The sequence below is a fragment of the Ananas comosus genome, linkage group 14 (assembly GCF_001540865.1).
Source record: "Ananas comosus cultivar F153 linkage group 14, ASM154086v1, whole genome shotgun sequence".
Taxonomy (NCBI): domain Eukaryota; kingdom Viridiplantae; phylum Streptophyta; class Magnoliopsida; order Poales; family Bromeliaceae; genus Ananas; species Ananas comosus.
The window spans coordinates 8,600,479-8,606,949 of NC_033634.1; the positions used below are offsets into that span (position 1 = coordinate 8,600,479).

At 38.3% G+C, this 6,471-nt stretch overlaps 1 long non-coding RNA gene across 1 annotated transcript; it reads right to left on the reverse strand.

Moving 5' to 3' along the window:
* On the reverse strand, positions 4,613–6,228 carry LOC109720677. Its single transcript, XR_002219035.1, has 3 exons — positions 5,632–6,228; positions 4,865–4,956; positions 4,613–4,719 (listed from the first exon to the last, which is right to left on the reverse strand). It is a non-coding gene; the product is annotated as an uncharacterized LOC109720677 (long non-coding RNA).

A 6,471-nucleotide genomic window follows, 5' to 3' on the forward strand; every position in this document is an offset into this window, starting at 1 on the left:
GCTTCTGCAAGCAGTGCTTTTTCTAATAACAACATACTCACTACACAGCACCCAGACGGAGTTAGGACAGGACACTAAACCTACAATAGAGAAAATAGACGCGGGCACTAAGGATCTGCGAGGCGCGCCTGGGGTCAGGCTTGAGGAGATCATAGAGGGTGAGTTTGGAGAAGCGGATAGAGGCGGGGAAGTCCTTGACCTTACGGTAGAGGTTGAGGATCCTAATGGCGTTGGCATGGTGGTCGGGGTTGTCGAGGCGCTCCAGCGCTGCGAACCTGATCTGGTCATCGGCCCCTTCACTAAGAAGTAGGAAGAAGAGAAAAAAGTTACTAGGTCTAGGGTTAGGGTTTGGAGGATTAGGGTTTTCAGTAGTAGAGTTTTAGTCGTACCCGAGGAGGTCAATGCAGGCGAAGAAGTTGGAGAAGATGGAGAGAAGGAGGTCGGGGAAGGGCGAGGCGAAATCGTTGGGTTTGAGGGAAAGGGAGACGATGCCCTCCGACACGAGCACGGATGTAATCTCCGATGCCGACACCTCCCACACCGAGAAGCTCGACATCTCTCTCTCTCTCTCTCTCTCTCTCTCTCTCTCCTCTGATTTCTCTTTCTAATTTCCCGCCAAAGAAGTGCGAAGGGTGACAGTGAGTTTCAAAATATTCATGGGCTCTACTAATTGGACTGGGACTGAATTTGGGCCTACATATTTTCAATGTAAAAAGGAGATTTTTTTTATGGTTAAATAACAAAAAACCTCCCTGTATATACCTGCTTTTTCACTTTCCCTCCCTGACTTTCAAAAACCTACATGCTGCCCCCTTAAAATTTTAAATTATTGCATGTTGCCCCCTCTGTTACGGTTCCATCACAATTCTATCTATCTTTTGTAATTTATACTGAAAATGCCCTTTAAAATGACAGAAATATATTAAAAATTATTTTTTTATAGAAGAAATAAGCAACAAAATTAATTCCTGAGTCAATTTCCTCAGTTTTTATTAACCCGAAGGCTCTTTATTATTTTATTCAAAGCGAAGAACCTTACTAGGGCTTGACATGCCGTGAATCCTCTTGAAAAAGAGGGGTGCCTTCGGGAACGCGGACACAGGTGGTGCAATTTGGTCATTTTGCCCCCCTCCATTAACACCGTACCCTCCCGAAAATAGTTTTGAAATTTTAAGAGGGCAGAATGAATATTTTTAAAAGTCATATTAGAAAAGTGAAAAAATGAATATTTATATGGGATCTTTCTGTAGGCCCAAATGAGGAAGGTGATAGCTTTTTTTTTTATTTTTGACTCTCGGATGAAAAAGAAGTTATATATGTGAATATAGAAACCAAATATTTCAGTAATGATAAGTAAGTTTAAACAACTTCGATTAGCAGATTTGATCTAGTAAGGTATTAATAGACAAAGAAGGATATCTATGTAATGAGGCCATGCTCTTATTTTAGAGATTTCTCAAAAGTTGATCAACCTTTAAAGAATGTTTACAAGTATAAAATAGAGCAACAACACAATAGACACATTTGCATCTTCAGTATATTAGGGAAGATAAATTAAATTTGGAGTTGAGGGATTCCGATAATAAAACATAATGTTGGAAGAAGTTAGTAATTGTGTCGATCGACGGTGCGATAATGTTTGGTTTTGATGGAATTAAAGGGCAGCGAAAACTTACAAAAATTATCGCCACATGTTGGCACAATAGATCCCGCCGGCGAATAAATCAGTAGCGAAATATGTATTTTGCCACTTTAAATGTAACTTTTTGTGGCGACAATAGTCGCCACGAAAAGGTATCATTCGGTGGCTACATTTTGTTGCCACCAATTGCTAGGATTTGGTGGCAACTAGTTATTGCCACCAATGTTCAACTTTAGGTGGCAAATATTTGTCGCCACTAAAGAAGACAATTGATGGCAAATATTAGTCGCCACTAAATATATCATTTAATGGCAAATATTTGTCGCCACTAAATGTGTTTCATTTGGTGGCAAATATTTGTCACCACTAAATGTGTTTAATTTGGTGGCAAATATTTATCGCCATGAAAAGTGTCCATTTGATGGCAAATACATGTCGCCACTAAACGTAACATTTGGTGGCAAAATTTTGTCGCCACTAAATGTAGTATTTGGTGGCGATAAATTATATTCACATTTGATTTTTTTATTTTCTGCCACCAAATATTCATATAAAAATATATATTAGTAAGATAACTATCATGCCCGGGTACCAGCGGAAGCATATCCGGTACGTGCACTGACCCGCCATACACCTGCAGTATATAAGGCGTCTACAAAGAAAACATGTCGATAGAAGGAATACATAGAAGAATCCTATCCTGATATCAGAGCAAAGTATAAGTCATTAATACCATCTTCAGAAGAACAAAGAGTATACTGCCCAAAATCTCGACATCATAGAGAAGTATCAAAACTATAATCCCCGATTCAAACTACTCATATACATCACAGGGTTACTCAAAATACATGTATAATGGTAGTCTCTCTATACGCGGGTACATCACCTTCGGCTGTGGCACGAGTAGCAAGGTGATCACTTAGTAAAACAGCAAGCTATGTCTAGCTAGACACGACTCCCTTGCCGCGATCCCTAGCCTCTCCTGTAGGTGGCTCTGTAAAACAACAATAAAACAGGGCGTGAGAACTATTAAACAATAGTTCCCAGTGGGTAAGCCGCCAGCCTCGGCGAATTACACCACTAGGCTCATCATGTACTAAATAAAAGTAAAAGCAATAATTGCATGATATATCTACAATGCTAACAGGTGATGAACATGTAATCATACTTTCTATAGTAAATGAATCAACTGAATAAGAAGAGTATGGCAATTACTGTAAGCATGAACATAAACATGAACATAAGCATGAACGTGTAAGTAAATACTATACACTATAACTGGTAATCATTCATTACTATTAGCTGTCATTTGGAACTTTAATTTCATTTAAAAAGACCTACACAAGGTAGTCCAACTTGCGCCGTGCCTAATGGCCCCGTGGTAGTATGCACTCCCCACGGCAATCCACTTCGGCACCCAATCCCGCACGGGCAAGCAATTTGTCGCGTAAGCCAACTCCAAAGTGCCGGCTTGTAGGGAGCGACCCTCACAAGCGTGTGCGAATGAGCACAATGGCAAGCAAGCATAGTCCATAGTCCAAAATGTCTCAATCATTACGTTTTAATTTGCAATGTTCTCGCTCTCGATTCTTTGATCGGAATTTCAATATAATGAATAATGACAATAGCTAGTATCCACTAGATTAGTAAGCACATGAAAGTAATGTCAATTTACATATGGCATTAGAAACTTTCCACTATCAAGGTACTATCAAAATAGTCACATGGAATGTCATTATTCTCTACCTTATAGGAGCATAATAGATATGTCCATTAATTATTCAACTGAACTAAACATAAATATAAGTACTTTTATGCATAAGTGTTTTCTACTTCATAGAGATTTCATTTCAAATATATTAAACATTATGGTGGTATGTTCCAAGTCCTTTATCAATCACATAATCATACAAGTGCACCTATGTACCAATTCTATAGTATCATATAGAACATAGGGGAGCTTCACTTGCTCTGGTTAGGTCAAACCCACCTATCACTAAGTCCAATCCAGCCCAAAGGAGTCCCAAAATTCAGCTCAACTAGGCCTCAACCCTGCTGAAAATAAAGCATCAAAAATGTATTGGAAACTATTACCAAAAGTCCAATTTCGGGAAAATTCTCAATTGTACTAAATTGTAATTTGAATCCCTGATTTGGTTCACTTTAGTACCCAACTCAGCTGGAAGCAACGAAACTAAAATGCGTCAAAATCCGACACTAAAGCGCAAACTAGAGGGAAATTGAGCTAATTACCTTTCCAAAGCTCTCTTTCAGCAACTCCCTGAATTAGACATGAAGAACACAGCCAAAACCCTTCACTTCACCCTTCCAAAGCTGGCCCCAAGTCCTCCCAAAACAGTAAACGTCGAGCGGGGCGCAAAATCGGCGCGTAACGGCGATTTCTACTCAAAGAGAGAGAAACCCTAGAGAGAGAAAGTGGGGAAAGTGCAAAACCCTTTTCTCTGAGCTCTAGCATCATCCACAAGCTCCAGGAGTCGTGCTGGGGTCAAATAGATAGGTATAAAAAGTGAAATTACCAAATTAGTCTTGCTGCCACGTATCTGCCACTGTGTACCGGTACAAGGTGATGGCTGTACCGGTACACAATGCAAAATTTCGCCAGAAATGCACTTTCTTGCTTTCGACCAATCGATCACTTTTCTAATTTGTCCAAAAACTTGTCTAAGCCTTTTAGAAGATGTAGGATAGTTCCACTTATCATTCCAAACACTCGAACTTCGCAATTTGCTAAAGTTCAGTGTACTACAATAACAAAAATCATAAGCAAAAACGCATTCAAACCAAACTCCAACATAACAAATTACTTCAAAATAATGTTATACATTAGTTTCTCAAACAATATCAATGAAAATAAAAGAAACATAAAACAAGAATCCATTAAATTGCCAACTCACAACATAAGTTCAATTTAGAGAAAAAAAAAATAAAAACTATTAGTCAGTCATGAAAGATAAAAGTATTCGAAGCCTCAGTTGATACGAGTAGATAGAACACCTCCCTCTGATCCATCTCAAAAATATCTCACTTAGACTTGGAGCATCCAGGCGTATCATAATCTGCAAGATATAGATAATTTAGAAAAATTACTCCAGAACAATAATGCTCTTAAATAGAAGTTTCATAGATGAAACATAGAAGCACTTAAGGAGAGATATTTATGACTAAAAAAAATTAAAAAGCAAATAATGGGGAGATTGCGACCTTCACAAGTTTTCATACTGCTTTGGGACAAAATCGGCAATGAAGATACTACCAGAGTCTCTCCACCCAGCCAGAAAGTCTCGATTAGCACACTGCAGTGGGAAGATGGTTAAATTCACATAATAAGGTTAAATTTGGAAACTCGACGAAAAGAACCATATGAATACATAATGTAGCCTGTTCCCATATTGGAATCTGATAGTCTCATTGCACATCACTTAGGCATCTTAAGGTTGTTATTCTGGTTTTCTTCGAATCCGTCATTTGAATCAAGCCTTGGTTGTGTTTGGATTATGTTTTGATCTAAACTTGATTCGGAACCATGATTCTAATCCAACTTCTAATGGGTTATGGTTTGAGTTTTAGATCAAAATCTAACCTACACAGTTGGAACCTGTTAGTTTAGAATAAAACCCAATCAAATCCCAAACTTCCAAGAAGATTGATGGACAACGGAAAATTTTAGTAGTCTTGCGGCGCCTAAGTGATAGAAACAAAACCATAGAGCATTGATGTGAATATATTATATTCCTACACACAGAAGGCTCCTTTTTGAAGTTTATCCAAATTTAATCTATAGTCTACATAACTGCCTCAACTAAGAGAGGATAAGCCGCTCACGTTGAAATTTTCAAAGTTATATCTGAGAAGCTTCGCAAGCATGAAGAAAAGCATTACCTTACTGAATCCAGGCGTATCATAATCTGCAAGATATAGATAATTTAGAAAAATTACTCCAGAACAATAATTTAGAAAAGTATTTATACCGGTATTAGGAACATCTGATATAGGTGGCGTAGAATCTCTATGCTGAAGTCCTGGAATGTGTGCCATAATCGCTTGAAGCTGTGCTGGAAATTCCAGACTCAAATGATGCTCTCATTCCTATGAACTACTGCCATAGACTCTGATCTGTTTTCTGTTTGAAAGGATGTGCGCTAGAGAACCCTCTAAAATGAGCCGATCTGCATCAACAATGGCTAATGTTGTTTGCCTTGTGATTTAGGCTTGCTTTGTTTGGACAATGCTTGTACTGGCTTTGTTTAGCTTGCCATTTTATCTAACAAGAAAGCCAGTGTTCCTTCCACACTAAATTTAATTAGTATTGCACCTGGCATTTGTTTCTCTCTTCAGGCTTGTCTCAAGAAGGAAGATAATAGGAATTAGAGAAAAAAAGATGAATTCTAGTTTTGCTTCGAGCTTTTCTATTTGTTTACTGTTGGGGAGTTGTCTGTTTTCAGGTAAACCGAGCAAGCTTCACTGCACCCACACCAATCCAAGCTCAGTCATGGCCGATTGCTTTAAAAGGTCGAGATATTGTGGCTATTGCAAAGACTGGGTCAGGGAAAACCTTGAGTTATCTTTTTTCTGGATTCATTCATCTTAAACGTCTTAACAATGATCATCCAACTTGGTTGAAAGCATAATCCAAGAATGCATCAACACTGGCCATTTCATATTCAATAAGAGATCTATCTTGGATGATCATCCAACTTTTGTCTGTTCCCATTGTCCTGCTAAGAATGTATTAGTCGCACCATATACAAAAAGCATAAATTATTGACAAAATTTGTCAAAGTTCTTGCTATGATAGAAAACTAAAATCA